Source organism: Terrapene carolina, unplaced genomic scaffold (assembly GCF_002925995.2).
Source record: "Terrapene carolina triunguis isolate 2854851 unplaced genomic scaffold, T_m_triunguis-2.0 Scaffold230, whole genome shotgun sequence".
Taxonomy (NCBI): Eukaryota; Metazoa; Chordata; order Testudines; family Emydidae; genus Terrapene; species Terrapene triunguis.
The window spans coordinates 1,483,449-1,501,904 of NW_020664581.1; positions in this window are offsets into that span (position 1 = coordinate 1,483,449).

Genomic DNA, 18,456 nt, shown 5'->3' on the forward strand with positions numbered 1-18,456 from the left:
CTCAGCCTGTGCTGGGCGCTGGGTCTCGAGGGGTTTATAGCCCAGCAGGAGGAAGGGGGGCAGGGAGGGGGCTGAACAGGGAAATTGAACCACCTGCCAAACCAGGTAATCCAAGCCCAGAGCAAACAGAGATTAAGAACATTTCCCCACCCATCCGCTCAGCTCAGGCGTGGGGGGGGGCAGGGCGGGGGGGTGGCAGCTGGAGAGCCATTATCACCCTCGGCTGCTCCCCACACTCTGCTGATGGGTCAGGCAGTCCCGGTCCTTGGGCCCAGGGGGAACAGGCACCAGGCAAGTCTCATGCTGCATCTGGCCCATCAAGGGGTCTGGTCTCGGCTCAGCTCCCCACTGCTCCCCAGCCAGCAGCACTGCCCCGCATTGTAGGGAGCCCGCGCTGCACCCGGACATAGGAGACTTCTGCAATCAGGTGCCTCTGGGCAGGGCCCCTCCCAGCTCCACCGGGCAGGGCCTTAGAGGGGCTGCGTAGGCTGCAGGGGGGGACAATCGTCATGGGGTGCAGGGACAGACATGGGGAGCCATGGGGGAATTGCAGGCAAAGGGAACCGAGGCTGATGATCAGGAGGATCTGTGGGGCTGGGGCACCATCCCCCAAGGGAAGGGTGGGAGCCCACACCTGGACAGGTCAAGCCCGGCACCGCCTCAGGCCAAATCTACACTTAAAGCTTTTGCCGTTACAGCAACAGTGGTCAGGGTGGTTTTTCTGGCACTCTAATTCCAGCCAAAGCCCCAGTGCGGACGCAGTTATTCCAGCAGGGCAGTGCTGTTGCTGGTTGAGTGCATTTCCTTCCAGGAATCGGTATAAACTATATCAGGAGAAGAACATTTTGCTGGTCTAAGCTGCAGCTGCAGCTACACTAGGCGGGTTTGCAGATACGTCTGCGCCCGTATAGCTACCCCAGCAAACCTTCTCCGGTGTAAACTAGGCCCCTGTCTCGGCCAGGCACTGGGGGAGCATAGACATTCCACCACCGGCCGCGTGGGAGTGAGACACAGAGCCAGGGGTCACACGGATCCCAGTGCAGCCCACGTCCCCTCCAGGGCGGCAGAGCAGAGCTTGGCAAAGCATCGCACTTGTGAATCCGCAGGGCGGGTGGGGCCAGCGGCAGCCTCTCTACGTGCCATGGTGCAGCTGCAAGAGGCAGATCAACGTGCCCCCTTCTGGGACCTCTCCGAAGGAGCTAGCAGGGGCACCGGCCAATCCCCTCACTCAGCTGTTCAAACAGAAACAGCCGAGCCAGCAGCAGTCTGTGCTCCCACACGGGTGGGGGCTTTGCTCCCAGACTGGTGTGACATCCTCCCGCAGCCTCGTCCCAACCCACAGGAGGAGACGTTCTGACGCTGGCAGGAGTTTAGAGCTGCACCCTCCATCGCCAGCCCCGGGGGGGGGGGGGGCTACCTGGGACATGACCAAGCTGCCCCGAGAGCCCTCAGGGTGCGCACAGCACTGAGCCTTGGCAACCTTAGTTAGCAGTTGGGCAGGAAGTCTAGACGTAATGGGGCCGGCTGTATCCCCGGCTACTCCCAGATCAACCCTGCCCTCGGCCTGATCCTAGAGCCACCTTCCTTCAACACAGCCAGCAAGGCTGCTCCACCTCCCCGGCCGCTCTGCACGCCCACTACACCAGTGCCAGCTGGAGGCGATGAGCTAAGAAAGGGCCCAGTCCCATCCAGGGATCTACCCCCTCCCCCCAGTGCCTGCTCACCAGGGATCCGCCCCCTCCACTGGCACCTGCTCACCAGGGATCTGCTCCCTCCCCTGGTGCCTGCTCACCAGGGATCTGCCCCCCGCCTGTCTCCCTCCCACAATGAGCAGAAACACACTTGTCATGGCTGACTTGCATTGCACGATGTGACCTGGAGCACAGGGTCTATGCTAAGAGGTGCTCTGTGCTCCTGAGATGGGGCACCCTCAGGAGCCCCATGGCCTCCCCACCAGCCTGTATCTGGGGGGTCTCCAGCCAAGTGTGCCCCTGCCCATCACACTGGAGTCAGGGAGCCCAATCCCCCGGGGCCTGGACCTGTCCAGGTGGAGGTCGTTTAGCTCGACCCTTTCAGCCGCCCAGGGGTCACAAGTAGCTCAGAGCATGGCTGGTCCCTGAGGGCCACCAGGATGAAGAAGGTTCCTGTCCCAGATCTACTGCTGCCCCAAGGGCTCTTCACTCTCTTTCTGCACAAATATTTGCTCTCTTCATGCTGTGAGAAATTCTTTCCCAGTCACCCATGTCAACGGCTTGCCGGGATTACAGCGTGTGCTCCCCAGAGCCAGCGCTGGCGTCCCTCCAGACCCACTCAGGGAGGCTGTGTAAACATTTCGAAACACCCGCGAGGCCAGAGGCAGGGGCCAAAGGAAAGTAATTGTAAGAAATTCCCATATGCATCATTAGCCTCCATAACTGGGATTGTGTGGCTGCAAACGGGGGCGGGGGGCAGAGAGGGCTGTGATGAGTTGGGGCCACATCTGTATAACACATGCACTCCGATTGCTCTTGGGAAGTGGTGTTATGAAATACCGCTGTATCAGGAGTTCCTACGTGTATGTGAATCCACCACTGCTGACAGGGCCGGTACCACGTACACCCCACACAGGCACACAGGGAAATGCTGAAGATTAATAATGGTGCTTAAACCTCACAAAACGCTATGTTATAAAAAGTTAGAAATCCCCATTTAGCTGATTCCTCTGAAGGGAGGGGGGAAGTAGGAGCAGTGGAAAGTTACCTGGAGGCAGGGCCGGCTCCAGGGTTTTGGCCGCCCCAAGCAGCCAGAACCAAAATAAAAAAGAAAAAAGCCGCGATCGCGATCTAAAAAAAGACGCGATCGCGATCTGCGGCGGCAATTCGGCGGGAGGTCCTTCACTCCCAGGCGGAGTGAGGGACCGTCCGCCGAATTGCCGCCGAATACCTGGAACTGCCGCCCCTGTCCGGAACGGCCGCCCCAAGCACCTGCTTGAGAAGCTGGTGCCTGGAGCCGGCCCTGCCTGGAGGAGAACAAAAGAGGCCAAGTGCTCGGGAGCGGGCAGGGGTGACGCTGGCAGACCAGGTGCCAGCTCATGCCAAGGTCCTCGTGCCTCAATTGAACTCTGACAAATACACGGCTGTCGTCAGCCCGGCTCACCTGCTTTAACCTTCTGACTGGCTCTTGTTTCCTTTTCCTATTAATAAATCGGTGGATAGTTTATTGCAGGATTGGCTACAAGCGTTGCCTTCGGTGTAAGATCTAAAGTGTGTGACCCTTCTGCCCATCTGAGTTGGCAGCAACAAGGGCCGGGTTCTGTATCTAGGGGTTCCGTTCAATAACACAATGCAAAACCGGCTCGAGCCCCCACCCAGTGACCTGGGACAATTACATACCACCCCCTGGGCACCTCTAAGAGGCAATACTTCCCCTCTCGCAAGCACGGAGTCTGAGTGTAGCAGAAAATGTTTAATAACATGAGGTAAACGACATCAGCATTAAATTGGAAAAACACCACAAACAGGATTCATAACACAAAGCATGAGCAAAACCCACCCCAGCAAATTGGGCTGTGTCCTTTCCCTTTGGTTCTTGAATCCAGCAACCCAAAAATTACCCAGAGTCCCCAAAGTCCAACACCCCCAAAGTCTCTTGGGTCCAGCAACCCCCCAAAGTCCCAAAAGTCCAACAACCCCCAAAGTCTCTGTCCCTGGTCAGTGCAGCCCCAGAGTAAAAGGGGGGGCACGCAGGGTGTTAAGGGGGCACCTTACATGATCCGAGGCTGACCGGCCGTCTCTCCGCGGGGTTCTGCTGCAGCCTTCACCACGAGCCAGTCCACTTCCTGCCGTCCACAAACTGCTCTGCTCTACGAGCTGCTCCGCTCACCGACCTGTGAGCCGCTCCAGCCGTCCCCGCAAACAGCTCCACTTCCCATTCCTTGGGCCACTTCAACCGTCCCCGCCAGGCTCCGCACCACTCGCTGCTCCTCCAGCCGTCTCCGCAAACTGCTCCACCAGCTGCTTAGCAATATAGCTTCAGGCTCCCCGACTAGTTAACACAGCACTCAGTGATCTCAGCTCTTACTAACTTTAGCTCTTTTGCAATTTCAGCTCATAGTAGGGGAGCCCCACTGCTGGTGCACCATTAGCCCAAAGTGAATTAAGTTTAGCAGCCTGTAACTAGACTCCTAATGGAATCAAAGTTAGTTCAAATATTCAACAGTAGCAAGAAACAGTGGTGCAATTGGTATTTCAGGCCCTCAAAAAAAAAAAAAAAAAAAGAAAGAAAGAAAGAACCAACCAACCTCCACTGGGCTGTAGAACCCATGTCCCTTGTCTAGCGAGTGCTACTTAGGTGATGGTGAGATCCTCTATCATAAAACAGTTTCATTGTCCTTGATTCACAGAATCAGGGTAACAACACTTTATTCCTCCTGCCCCAATAACAGAGAAACTGGGGACCCCACCCCATCCAAAGTAACCACAATCAGTTGCTGTTGTCTCATGCCAGGCGGGTGGGTGTGCTTATGCAAACAAGATCAGCCCCTGGAGTTCTTGTCCACACTCGCCATAATTCACCACCAGATGTCAGGGTAGAGCTCATCCTGACTCTGCTTATAAGTGCAATTGACCTGCAGTAAATGACTGGTCCTTTGGGACTGGGAGTAACTGGAATATTGCTGTGAGTTTTGGTGGAAGGGACCATCTATCACAAGCTAGGCTCACCGGGGTGGCATGACGGATCGGAGTATCCACGGGGACTGTCTGTGACTCCGTGTTTAAGGCTGTTATAGTGCCTGAGGAGTTCACACTTGGAGAACTCTAAGTCTAGGTTTCACTGCCAGTCTGGGGTTCGTGCCCTGGTTTAAACCCACAAGAACAGGGGCCGGACAGGAAGAGGATGGAAGCATGGGCAGGAGATGGCAAGGACACTGAAGCGAGGTGAGGAGCTCCAGGAGGGAGATGTCACCCAGTATGTAGCAGCTTCCTGGGGCAGAGGGGGCTGCTTGTTTTCCTGAGCCCAGATGGCTCCAAGGGCTCTGGACAACCCAGGGGAGTTGGGCCCCTGCCCTGTGTGGTGAGGAGCCTGAGACAGGGACATACATTTAGTGGGTCTCGTTTGGGATGCTCTGTACTCTCCTGTGCTTTACATGATGTAGGATAAAAGATCATAAAGGCGTCTGACTGGGCCAAGCGTGAGCATGGCTGAAAAGCCCCATTTCCGAGATGGGGGAACAGATGGAGAGCTGGTGCCCAGGAGTGTGCCGGAGACACCAAGGGAGGAGCCTGTGCTGCAGCCTGCTGAGGCTCCAGGAGCATAACACAGCTGGGGGATCCTGGGCACGGGGGCTTGGCTTCCCCTCACAGCCTCCTAGTGGGTGGCCAGCAAGCGGTGTCTGCTCGGATCCGTGACAGACCACTCGCGGTGCCCAGCGTGCTCTGTCCCTCGGCCATTACTCGCTGGATCAATGCTCTGCAGGGGCCGTGCTGCGGCCCCCGTGGGATGCGTGACTGGAAGTCAGGCTGGGGAGCGCACAGAGAACATGGCAGGGTTAGCTAAGGGCGGGGACGTTCTGTGAGGTTCCCAGTTCCTAGTGCCACCCCCGACTGGGCAGAGGTTGTGTGGAACCATATTTACCCTCACAGAGCAGGGTCTGAGTGAGGGACCCTCAGATCCACACCAGAGCCCCCTGCCACTTGTGCCAGCGCGCTCTGCCAGGCAGCCACACAGCTGTTTGCTAGCGAGCAGTAGGATGCTGGGAGCCAGGACTCCTGGGTTTCATACCTGCCTCTGGGAGGGGAGTGTGGGCTAGTTGCTAGAGCAGTGGTTCCAGGTGGGACAGCCAAGTCCATAGAATTGGCGTACTCCAAAGTGGCTACCCAAGTGACTGAGCCTTGAGTCCAGACCAGGCCCCGACCTGGCCTACCAAATTTCAAGCCATTCTGACTAGGCGTGTGGATTTTAGAGACGATGTGAATTTCAGCACTGAAGAGATACTCGGATGGAAGTTGGACGGTGGAAGAGGCTATTGCCGTCCCATCATTCCTGGCCAGCCTGGGACAGAGCTAGGGGTTAACCCCGCTGTTCACCTTGTCCAGGCTGAAAGCTGACTGCCCATTCCCTGGCTTTAGGGAGGGGTGGGGGGAGGCTGGAGGGGGTGATGTGCATTCTGGGTGGATGCACCTGTGTTCTTGGTTGGGGGGGAGCCCTTGCACGGTAACACAATGGTGTATCGTCTACGCTAGTTTGTGGAGCAGCGGCTCAGCGGAGAAGATGAGCAGCTCGACTGCCAGGTGCTCAGCTGGTGGCCAGGGAGCTCTGCTGGTTTACTGCAGTGGAGCGTCACTGACTGAGACCGGCAGCGGATCAGGCCCAGGAGTTGTACAGAGAAGTTCGTTCTGCTGCCTTGCTGGCTTTGGCTCTCCCCTGCTGCCTGGAGAGGCGCCGCGCTCTCATTTGGTCACCTCTCTCATCCTTCACGTCAGGTTTTGGTCCTCAGACCCCTGGGGGCCCTCTGGACACCCCGCTGCTGCTGCTGCTGCTGGTTCTTCTATTTCACAGAAAGCGCCTTCAGTGCTGCCTTAATTGCCACCTCTCGAGCCATGAAGCCCTCACCCTTGGGACTGTCTGGATGTCAGATGGGAAAGTCAGATTTGCCATCCCAGAGCAGAGCAGTGACCCCTCTAGCCCAGGGTCCTGTCTCCTGCTCATACTGCTCAGACCCACGTGTGCCAGAACAGTCTGTCCCGCAGACCTGAGGGCTTACGTGAGCAATGAGCATGTGACAATTCTGGAGCTGCCCGTAATGGTTTATCAACACTGTTCCCGATCACTGTGTGCAGGGATTAAGTTATTCAATAGCAGGAAAGGGGAGGTGGAACCCGATACACACTTCTCAGCCAACACTTCCAGGGACAATGCACACACCAGTCACTTGGAGGCCCAGCCTGACCGGTTTCCCCAGGAAGGACATGGTCCCTGTGCAGAGGAGGGATCCAAGACCAGTTAAAGAGACACTCCCTCCCTCAAGGGCTGAGGTAGGTTTTAGAGTCTGGGCACCCAGAGGGCTCGGTTCAGTATGGCGTACTGGTAAGAAAGTGGCCACCGGTACACAGCCGACCGTACTGGCAGGGCCGTTGATGCGGGCAGGGAGTGGCAAAAGGGGCAGCTGCCTCGGGGCTCTGGTGGCAATTTAAAGGGTCTGGGGCTCCAGCCGCTGCCGCCGCTACCCCAGAGCTCCAGCAGTGATTTAAAGGGCCCGGGGCACAGCAGGGCACAGCAACTGTGAGTGGGGTGAAGACAAGGGACGGGCACATGTGACGAACTGGGACTGTTCTTACTGTGGTCTTTGAATGCTGACAGGGGAGTGTGGCTAGAATAGTCTGCATTGGGGGATGGGAGACTGGCCGTGAGGGAGAATACCTGAGCATGTAACATGAGAACCCAGGAAGGGGTTAGAGGCCAGGTGATACCTTTGCCCAGGAAACTGAACAAAGGCTAGAGGGAGAGTTCAGAGCTGGCTGGTGACATGGCTGGGAGGCAGACGGGGCTCTGACCTCCCAAGGGGGCTAGGGTGCCCTGGGACCACAAGATGGAGCTAACTGAGGGGGTCTGGTTGTCTGTGCCTGCAAGACCTGTCTTGGACTGTGTCCCTGTCGTCTAAATAAACCTTCTGCTTTACTGGCTGACTGAGAGTCATAGTGAATCGCAGGAAGCCAGGGGTGCAGGGCCTTGTGTTCCCCCACTCTCCGTGACAACTGGTGTCAGGGGTGGGATCTACTGCACCCCGTGGACGGCACTTCCTGCAGTAAGTGACTGGGGAGCAGTAAAACGAAGGGGGATCGACGGGGACCAGGTGGGCTGAAGAGTCAGAGAGAGATGGTTCAGGGGGCGATTAACCCCTGGGAGTGTGTGACCAGAGAGAAGGACTGTTGCAGTAACAGGGTCCCCTGGGAAGTCGCAGCGAGCGGTCCCGGGGCGGAGGAGTCTGCAGCTCGACCCTGGCAGAGAGGGGGTGACCTGAAGAGGGGCTGGCACACTAGGGGTCCCCCTGGAACGGTGGAAAGCGGAGAGCACAGGCCGGCGAGTGGCCAGCAGGAGGATGTATGCTAAACGCCTCAAGAGCGACTGGTGGAGCTGTGCAGGCAGAGGGGGCTGCGCATTGGGAGGTCCACCAAAGAACAGCTAATTGCCCAGCTGGAGGAGAGGGATCGCTTGGATGGACCGAGCCCTGTCCCTGAGGGAAGCCGCCCGGCGGATGCAGCGTGGGCCCCGGGGCCTGACATGGCTGGGAGGGGTCAGACTGCTGCCGAGGACATCCCGAGACCCGGCCTACCTATACCCAGGGGAGGGGTTGGGGGAAGCCCAGCGAATACCGAGGGCACCCTGACCCCGGCGGCCAGCAGGGGATCGTCCCGGCGGAGCTCCCCGTCCCTGGAACGGATGCGGCTGGAATATGACAGGGAGTTGAGACTGAAAGAGTTCAAGTTAAGGCAGCAAGAACTGAAGTAGGAGCGGGAAGAGAAGGAGAAACAACGTCAGCATGAGCGGGACCAACGTCCGCATGAGGAGAACCAACGTCAGCATGAGCTGGAACTGGCCAGGCTGAGGAGCAGTGGGGCCCCGGCTGCGGTGAGCGAGGGGGGACCCAAGACTGCAAAGAGCTTTGATAAGTGCTTCCTGGCCCAGCGTAAGGAGGGGGAGGACATGGATACCTTCCTGATGGCCTTTGAGAATACCTGCGAGCTGCTCCAAGTTGTCCTTGCAGACAGGCTCCAGTTTCTCATCCCCTCACTGGACTCCACAGCCAGGGAGGTGTACAGCCAACTGAAAGGGGCGGAGACAGGGGACTACGAACTGTTCAAAAAGGCCCTGCTCCGCGAGTTTGGGCTGACCCCTGAGATGTACCGGAAAAGGTTCCGGAGTCAGCGTAAAACCCGTGAGGTCACATACCTACAACTAGCCAACCGGGCGCAGGGGTATGCCCGCAAGTGGACAGCTGGGACCCAAACTAAAGAAGACCTGCTTGACCTGGTCGTACTGGAGCACGTGTATGAGCAGTGCCCATCTGACCTGAGGCGATGGTTGATGGACCAAAAGCCAGAGAACTCGCAGCATGCAGGCCAGTTGGCCGACGAGTTTGTGAACAGTCGGGCAGGGGATAACAGGGAGGAGTCCCAAAGGACCAGGCCCGCCACAACCCAGAGAGAGAGTCACCATGGGACCTCCCAGCGGGGAAATACGGAAAAACCCCACCAAAGGGGAACATCCAGTGTCAGGTCCATCCGACCCACTCGAGGGGACCCACGGGACATGGGCTGCTTTCACTGTGTCCAAAGAGGCCACATAAGGGCCCAGTGCCTCAGGCTCAGGGACAGACTGAGCGGACCCAACCCACAGAGGGTTGACTGGGTAGAGACCCAGCCGGACAAGGGGCAGCATTCCCAGGCCAAGGGGGCTGGCAGCGTACCACCTGCTAAGGAGGGAGGAGAGCTCCAGGCCAGCTCCTCTGAGGGGCTGGATGCTCCAGACTCAGGGTTTTTGGTTTACAGGGTGGGCGCGGGGCGGTCCCTGCGGAGCGAGTACCTTGTTCCCCTGGAGGTGGATGGGAGGAAGGTCAATGGATACTGGGATACGGGCGCAGAGGTGACGCTGGCCCGGCCCGAGGTGGTGGCCCCAGATCGGGTGGTGCCCGACACCTACCTGACCCTGATGGGGGTGGATGGGACCCCAGTCAAAGTGCCCATGGCGAGGGTACACCTGAAGTGGGGGGCCAAGGAGGGCCCGAAGGACGTGGGGGTACACCCGTATTTGCCCACTGAGGTGTTGATGGGGGGGGACCTGGAGGACTGGCCAAGCAACCCCCAAAGTGCACTGGTTGTGACCCGTAGTCAGAGCGGGTGAGGGGCACTGCACCCTGACAGTGGGAAGGGTACCTTGCTCAAAGCGCAGGACCCTAACCTGGTGAGGAGGGAACACCCAGGGACACAGCTCAGAGAGGCTGCGGCCTCAGACTCAGCCGGCGAGAGAGAGCACCCCCGGCTTCCTGCGATTCACCATGACTCTCAGCCAGCCAGTAAAGCAGAAGGTTTATTTAGACGACAGGAACACAGTCCAAGACAGGGCTTGCAGGCACAGACAACAGGACCCCCCTCAGTTAGGTCCATCTTGGGGTCCCAGGGCACCACAGCCCCCTTGGGAGGTCAGAGCCCTGTCTGCCTCCCAGCCATTCCACCAGCTAGCTCCCAACTCTCTTCCCAGCCTTTGTTCAGTTTCCAGGGCAAAGGTGTCACCTGGCCTCTAACTCCTTCCTGGGTTCTCATGTTACATGCTCAGGTATTCTCGGTCGGTCAGTTTCCCATCCCCCAATGTAGACTATCCTAGCTACACTCCCCTGTCAGCATTCAAAGACCACAGTAAGAACAGTCCCAGTTCGTCACATCTCTCCCCTCTTCGAGACCGAACTGAGCAGGGTCACTTTAGCCAGTGACCTGGGGAAGTTCGAACCTATCCACATTCCCATGGATGCTCCAACATCCCTCCCATTCCTTGGTGAGAATTACACTGGGCCCTTTCAGTTTCACGCCCCCCCTTAGGTCGGGGGTGCTCGATGACACTCGTAGTTCGCATGTGGGAGCGTTTATGCGGCCTGTGCCTTTTTCCCACCCCAATACCCCTGGGGTTCCAACTGGGCTGGGGTCTTCTCCCAGCGTTCCAGTCTGGAGGTTGGTGATTCGGGCTCTCTTGGTTCAGAGCCCCCCTTTTTACCCAGGCCACCCTTTGGAAAGGCTCCTCTATGTTGGGCAAGGGTCCTAAAGCCATTTTCCCCTTGTCCCAGGCCTTCCTCACCCTCTGACAGGGGTCACGGGATCGGCAGTACTGTCGGACCGTAATAAAGACCCCAGGCCAGTAAAAGTTTCGTAGCAGCCTCTGCTGGGTACGCCAGGTTCCCTGGTGCCCTGAGAGGGAGGTGTCATGGGCCCGGCACAGCAGCTGGCGGCGATACTTCTGGGGTACCACCAGCTGCCTCCTGATCCCCCCTGACTCCATTTTCCCTGGGGGAGCCCATTCTCGGTACAGGAACCCCTTCTCCCACAGGAACCTTTTCCGGCCACCTCTCCCCATGGTCTGTACCGCACTGAGGTCGGCCAGGTCCCTTATCTTCCGCAAGGAGGGATCTTTCTGCAACTTGGCCTGGAACTCAGCAGCTGGGACAGGGATGGCCACCTGCTCTCTCTCGCCGGCTGAGTCTGAAGCCGCAGCCTCCCTGAGCCATGTCCCTGGGTGTTCCCTCCCCACCAGGTTAGGGTCCTGCGCCTCGGGCAAGGCACCCTCCCCAAGGCCAGGGCGCAGTGCCCCTCGCCGGCTCTGACTGCGGGTCACAACCAGGTCTCCCGTCAGCTTAATAACTCCAGCTCTGTGAGAGGCGGTGGCTATGTCAGTGGAAGAAGCTGGCCCACCGACACAGCACTGTCTACACCAGCACCTAGGTTGGTATAACTGCGTTGCTCAGGGGTGTAGATTAACACCCCTGAGTGACATAGTTAAACTGAAGTAATGCCGTAGTGTAGATCAGGGCACAGTTCCTTCTGTTTAGGCCTTTTTATAACTTTCCTCCTTCTGCTTCAAGTTGAAAATTCAGCTGTTGGGTCGGGGGGAGTATTTCACCCTCGGTAATGCTCCTCTCCTGTCTGGTGATTTACAGTTACAGAGCAAACACTTAAATATTACCTTATAACGAGGGATACAGGTATTATAAGTGAGATTAATGCACGCTGCAACTTACAAGCATTTCATAAAGTCTAAGCATATTTTTATAACTCTAATAACTATTTTAACAGTACTAATACACAGGCGAGCCAGATTGGTTGCAGCTCTGTATTTGCCAGTGTTCAGTGGAGATCTAGGGGTGTTGGCATGAGCTGGCACCTGGTCTGCCAGCGTTACAGGCCCAGTAAATCAGTGTGATGGCTGGGCATCAGCATGGACATAAAGAATAAAATATGTACACATGAACATTGCAGAACTAACAGACTAACACAACACAAAGAACCTTCAATAACGACACCTCTACCAGACAGAACTTGAAAGAGACTAGCTGCAGATTTATGCGAATTCAGAGAACGCCATTACCTGGTTGTCATGGACTATTTTTCCAGATAAATAGAAATCATGTACTTGAAAAACATAACATGTTACAGTGTTATCAAGAAAGTCAAGTGCACTTTTGCTCACTTCGGCATTCCAGAACAAACAGTAAAAGACAAAAAGATCAGGAGTACTTGTGGCACCTTAGAGACTAACAAATTTATTAGAGCATAAGCTTTCGTGGGCTACAACCCACTTCTTCGGATGCATATTGAGTGAAACATATATTGAGGAGATATATATACACACATATACAGAGAGCATGAACAGGTGGGAGTTGTCTTACCAACTCTGAGAGGCCAATTAAGTAAGAGAAAAAAAACTTTTGAAGTGATAATCAAGATAGCTCAGTACAGACAGTTTGATAAGAAGTAAGTATTCTCACACAAGGGGAGATAGATTCAATGTTTGTAATGGCTCAGCCATTCCCAGTCCTTATTCAATCCTGAGTTGATTGTGTCTAGTTTGCATATCAATTCCAGCTCAGCAGTCTCTCGTTGGAGTCTGTTTTTGAAGTTTTTCTGTTGTAAGATAGCCACCCGCAGGTCTGTCATAGAATGGCCAGACAGGTTAAAGTGTTCTCCCACTGGTTTTTGAGTATTATGATTCCTGATGTCAGATTTGTGTCCATTAATTCTTTTGCGTAGAGACTGTCCGGTTTGGCCAATGTACATGGCAGAGGGGCATTGCTGGCACATGATGGCATATATCACATTGGTAGATGTGCAGGTGAACGAGCCCCTGATGGTATGGCTGATGTGATTAGGCCCTATGATGATGTCACTTGAATAGATATGTGGACAGAGTTGGCATCGGGCTTTGTTACAAGGATAGGTTCCTGGGTCAGTGTTTTTGTTCAGTGATGTGTGGTTGCTGGTGAGTATTTGCTTTAGGTTGGGGGGTTGTCTGTAAGCGAGGACAGGTCTGTCTCCCAAGATCTGTGAGAGTAAAGGATCATCTTTCAGGATAGGTTGTAGATCTCTGATGATGCGCTGGAGAGGTTTTAGTTGGGGGCTGAAGGTGACAGCTAGTGGTGTTCTGTTATTTTCTTTGTTGGCCCTGTCTTGTAGGAGGTGACTTCTGGGTACTCGTCTGGCTCTGTCAATCTGTTTTTTCACTTCAGCAGGTGGGTATTGTAGTTTTAAGAATGCTTGATAGAGATCTTGTAGGTGCTTGTCTCTATCTGAGGGATTGGAGCAAATGCGGTTATATCTTAGAGCTTGGCTGTAGACAATGGATCGTGTGGTGTGTCCTGGATGGAAGCTGGAGGCATGTAGGTAAGTGTAGCGGTCAGTAGGTTTCCGGTATAGGGTGGTATTTATGTGACCATCGCTTATTAGGATAGTAGTGTCCAGGAAATGGACCGCTTGTGTGGATTGATCTAGGCTGAGGTTGATGGTGGGATGGAAATGATTGAAATCATGGTGGAATTCCTCAAGGGCTTCTTTTCCATGGGTCCAGATGATGAAGATGTCATCAATGTAGCGCAAGTAGAGTAGGGGCGTTAGGGGACGAGAGCTAAGGAAGCGTTGTTCTAAGTCAGCCATAAAAATGTTGGCATACTGTGGGGCCATGCGGGTACCCATAGCAATGCCGCTGACTTGAAGGTATATATTGTCCCCAAATGTGAAATAGTTGTGGGTGAGGACAAAGTCACAGAGTTCAGCCACCAGGTTAGCTGTGACATTATCGGGGATACTGTTCCTGATAGCTTGTAGTCCATCTTTGTGTGGAATATTGGTGTAGAGGGCTTCTACGTCCATAGTGGCCAGGATGGTGTTTTCTGGAAGATCACCGATGGATTGTAGTTTCCTCAGGAAGTCAGTGGTGTCTCGAAGATAGCTAGGAGTGCTGGTAGCGTAGGGTCTGAGGAGAGAGTCCACATAACCAGACAAGCCTGATGTTAGGGTGCCAATGCCTGAGATGATGGGGCGTCCAGGATTTCCAGGTTTATGGATCTTGGGTAGCAAATAGAATGTCCCTGGTCGGGGTTCTAGGCATGTGTCTGTACAGATTTGTTCCTGTGCTTTGTCAGGGAGTTTTTTTAGCAGATGGTGTAGTTTCTTTAGGTAATCCTCAGTGGGATCAGAGGATAATGGCTGGTACAATGTGGTGTTAGAGAGCTGTCTAGCAGCCTCTTGGTCATATTCCAATTTATTCATGATGACGACAGCACCTCCTTTGTCAGCCTTTTTGATAATGATGTCAGGGTTGTTTCTGAGGCTGTAGATGGCGTTGTGTTCAGCATGGCTGAGGTTATGGGGCAAGTGATGTTGCTTTTCCACAATTTCAGCCTTTGCACGTTGACGGAAGCAATCTATGTAGAAATCCAGTCTGTTGTTTCGACCGTCCGGAGGAGTCCACGCAGACCACAATTCACTACAGCAGAATTTAAATCCTTCTGAACAAAATATGATTGTGATCACATTACTAGCAGCCCACATTACCCACAAGCGAATGGAGAGGCTGAAAGAGCTGTACAGACGGACAAGAAAATCCCACAGCAGGAAGATCCATTCCTTTCTCCTCTGAGTTACAGATCAACACCAATAGCAGGTACTGGCTATAGTCCAGCACAGCTCCCAATGGGAAGACAACTCAGAACTACCTTTCCAACTTTGGAAAAGAACCTATCTCCAAAGTGGGCAGACAGGGAGACAGTGGCCAGATTGGATGAAAAGGCTAGAAAAGCATATGAACACTTTTACAACTGTCATAAATATAAAAAAAGGGGTAGCATAAAATCCTTCCTTGGCAGCTGTACTGAATCACTTTACCTGTAAGGGGTTAAGTAGCTCAAATCATCTAGTTGACAACTGACCAGAAGGACCAATGAGGAAAGAAGATACTTTCAAATCTGTGGAGGGGGGAGAGAGAGAGAATTTATGTGTGGCTCTCTTTGTTTGTTCCCTCTCCGGACGGAGGGAGAGACCAAGCAGGTAAAACATCTCCTGAAAACATACCTGGAATCATCCATCTAAAATTACAGAAATTGTAAGTAAGGCAAGGACATGCGTTAGGTTATCTTTTGTTTTGGCTTGTGAATTTTCCTATGCTACACAGGTAGTTTTATTCCTGTTTTTGTAACTGTGAAGCTGAGTCCAGAGGGGGGAGTCCTCTATGTTTTAAATCTTTTTATTACCCTGTAAAGTTACCTTCCATCCTGATTTTGCAGGTGTGAAGCTTTTACTTTTTCTTATAATAAAGTTCTTTTTTTAAGAACCTGATTAATTTTCAGTGTCCTAAAGACAAAGGGTCTGGTCTGTGCTCACATTGCTAACCAATTGGTTGGTATGTTATTCTCAAGCCTCCCCAGAAAAGGGGGTGAAGGGGTTTGGGGGGATATTTTGGGGGGATGGGGATTCCAAGTGACCCTTCCCTGAATTTTTGTGTAAAACACTTGGTGATGGCAGCAATACCGTCCAAGGACAAGGAAAGCAATTTGTGCCTTGGGGAAGTTTTAACCTAAGCTGGTAAAATATACGCTTAGGGGTCTTTCATGCGGGTCCCCACATCTGTACCCCAGAGTTCAGAGGAGGGGGGAATCCTGACATGATGGCAGCACGGTGGGATCATTTTGAACCAAAAGCACAGACCTCAGGATTTTAAAAGGACACCTTTTTTTTTTTAGCTGAGAGCAGCTGGAGTTTTTTTTCTTTGCCTGAAGGCAGAGTAGTTAAGCTACAGCAAGGGAATTCACAAGCTGGCTTTTTGTTTTGTTTTGTTTTGTTTTGTTTTGTTTTGTTTCTAGCTCTCAGGCTAGGTTACACTAAGGGCAGGAAGGTTAGAAAATATGACTGAAAATGAGGTACAGAAAAAAACTGGAATTAGCCAGATTGGAGGCTGAAGGGAAAAAAAGAAACATGAAAGACAAATGGAATTAAAGCACTTGGAGTTGGAGGCGGAAGAGAGAAAAGAATTAAAGCGCTTGGAGTTGGAGAAGAGAAAAGAGACGAAGCGCTTGGAGACGGAGTTAGAGCTAAGGCGCTCAGAGCGGGATAGGGCTAAGCTGGGTCTACCAGGTAACCCCAAGAGTCCTTCTCCAGGTACCGCTCTCCATTCCAAGAAATTGCCCACATACAAGGTAGGCGATGATACAGAGGCCTTCTTAGAAAATTGCAAACAGGCCTGCCTTGGGTACAACACCCCATAGACCAGTATACAGTGGAGCTGAGGCCGCAGCTCAGTGGACCCTTAGAAGAAGTGGCAGCTGAAATGCCTAAAGAACACATGAACGACTATGGACTTTTTTGGGGGGAAAAGGCCAGAATTAGAATGGGGCTAACACCTGAACATGCCCGTCGGCGGTTCGGAGCCCTAAGGTGGAAACACGCCTACGACATTGTAAAATATTGGGATGCCTGGATATCAGGAGCAAGTGTTAAATCTCTGGAAGATCTGTCTCTCCTAATGCAAATGGAGCAGTTCTTAGAGGGTGTTCCTGAAAAAATAGAAAGGTACATCCTAGATGGGAAGCCCAACACTATAATAGAGGTGGGAAGATCGGAACCAAATGGGTGGAGGTGGCAGAGAAGAAGAAAGCTAGTAGCAGTTGGAGCAGATATCAGAAGGGGCAACCTGAGACAACACCCTACCAGTGGGGGAAGCCCAAGACCCCCCCTACACCCCAAGGAAAACCCCATATACCTTATCGTCCCACCACACCATTCTCCAGAAACCCACCTCACCCCAATGACCAGTCAACTGGGCGATGTTTTAAATGTAACGAGCTGGAGCATGTGAAGACCAGCTGCCCCAAGAACCCCAACAGATTGCAGTTCATTGCACCGGAATCACACCAAAGGTCTTCAGGCCCAGATGCCTCCCAAATATCCTCAGAGTGAAGGGAAACTGTGAGTGTGAGCGGGAAGAAAGTTATTGCATGGAGGGACACTGGAGCACAGGTGTCAGCTATCCACCAATCCTTAGTGGACCCCAAATTCATCAACCCAGAGGCCAAATTGATGATTCAACCCTTCAAATCAAACTCTTTAAATTTGCCTACAGCCAAGTTGCCTCTCCAGTACAAGGGCTGGTCAGGAATGTGGACTTTTCCAGTCTATGACGATTATCCCATTCCCATGCTGCTGGGGGAAGACTTGGCCAACCATGTGAAGCTAGCTAAGAGGGTGGAAATGGTCATCCGCAGCCAGGCTAAGCAAGCCTCCACACCTATCCCTGTTCCTGAGCCTTCTACAAGGGCCCAGACTGAGGTGGTGGAACCGGATCCCCTGCCAATGACTACAACAGCAGTAGTAAATCCGGTCCCAGAGACCCAACCAGAACCAGTCCCAGAACCGGTACTGGCAGCGCAACCAGCACCAGAACCATTGCCAGCATTGAATCCAGCGCTTGCAGCCCCGTCTGCAACACCAACGCCAGAGGGCACCACCGAGCCTGCACTGGCAACAGCAGCTAAACCTGCACAAGAGGCTCAGCCGGAGCCTGAAATACAACATAGTGCACCAGCAGAGAGCGGTTCACAGTCAACGGAAACAACCCCATTGTGACATTGCATCCCATAATGCTTTATAGAACTATTCTTATCAATGTAAATATGACAAAACTGGAATATGTTTTATGCTACATATGCCATATAACATATCCCTGCAAAGGTTATGATCTACTGAATATATTCATCCTATTTGTATGCATGTGTCATGTTTGTATTCGAATTTATGAATATTGGCTGCAAACTAGTTTGATTTTAAGTAGCCTCAGTGAAACATTTGATCAGCTTCTTGAGAAAAGACTATTCTCAGTAAGTGCCCAATCAAGAAACACTTAAGTTGACAATAGACTTTGATAGATGCCAGTCCACATCTGAGCTTTCCTGGGAATGTGGCCTGTAAGAAACTGAGTCATGCATGGACATGTGGCTTGCCCATGTGACTCCAAGACTTCATCTTGTAGCTGGGATTCTACACAGAAGGAGGGAGGGGTATCCACCCACAAGAGAGAAACTATATAAAGTCCTAGAAACCCCTCCATTTTGTCTTCAGCTGGCTCAAGAGGTAGCCTCTCCACCCCCAAAGGATACCTGAAAGAAACTGGAACAAAGGACAGTAACCACAGGGGTGGGAGTGATTGCTGGACCCAGACTAGATGGAGGCTAGTCTGTAAAAGAAGCTTATTGGAACATCTCTGAGGGTGATATTTCATCTGTAATCACTTTCTTACTGTATTAGGCTTAGACTTGTGTGTTTTATTTTATTTTGCTTGGCAATTCACTTTGTTCTGTCTGTTTTTACTTGGAACCACTTAAATCCTACTTTTTGTAGTTAATAAAATCACTTTTTACTTATTAATTAACCCAGAGTATGTATTAATACC